The sequence below is a fragment of the Cynoglossus semilaevis genome, unplaced genomic scaffold (assembly GCF_000523025.1).
Source record: "Cynoglossus semilaevis isolate Cse_v1.0 unplaced genomic scaffold, Cse_v1.0 C18894718, whole genome shotgun sequence".
Classification (NCBI taxonomy): Eukaryota; Metazoa; Chordata; class Actinopteri; order Pleuronectiformes; family Cynoglossidae; genus Cynoglossus; species Cynoglossus semilaevis.
In genome coordinates this window covers 1-578 of record NW_007591512.1, presented here as the reverse complement: position 1 = coordinate 578, position 578 = coordinate 1, and the positions used below count along the sequence as shown (strand labels likewise).

The 578-nt window shown below is 42.6% G+C and overlaps 1 long non-coding RNA gene across 1 annotated transcript; it reads left to right on the top strand.

Moving 5' to 3' along the window:
- LOC112486695 (uncharacterized) lies at positions 1-566 on the top strand. The gene is made up of 3 exons (XR_003049181.1): positions 1-105; positions 247-340; positions 422-566. It is a non-coding gene; the product is annotated as an uncharacterized LOC112486695 (long non-coding RNA).
- Positions 567-578: the final 12 nt, after the last annotated feature.

Below are 578 nucleotides of genomic sequence, written 5' to 3'. Positions count from 1 at the left end.
TGTGTTTGTGTTTTTGAAGTGTGTGAATATGACAGGAGGTTGTACGCTGATGGAGAAACGTTCAGTCCTGAGGGGAGTGGACCCTGTCTGCAGTGCAGATGTAAGGTACAGTAAAATAGGATAAAAAAAAAAATGGCGAGTGGTTCAGTGTCGACAAAAGGTAACAAAAACGAAGCTTGAATTCATTTAAATCAATGATTTATTGTGCTACTTTCGTTTTGCATTAAAACAGTGTTTGTATAACAGGGTGGTAATGTAGTTTGCCATGAAGAGAAATGCAGTCCGGTCCAGTGTTCCCAGCCAGTTATAGACCCACTTCGCTGTTGTCCATCGTGTAAAGGTAATAATGAATGGATAAACCAACGCTCATGTTTAGCTTATCCACAAAGACACAAGTTAGTGAAGTCAATTTTCATTGCAGCGTGTGTGTTGGAGGAGGTTGAATATGAAGAAGGCTCCAGTTGGCAACTTGAGAACTCCTGCTCCAGCTGCAGTTGTGTGAACGGAGACATTTCGTGTGCACAAATACAGTGTCCAGCCACGGAGTGCCTGCATCCAACCAAAATCACTGGTAAGAG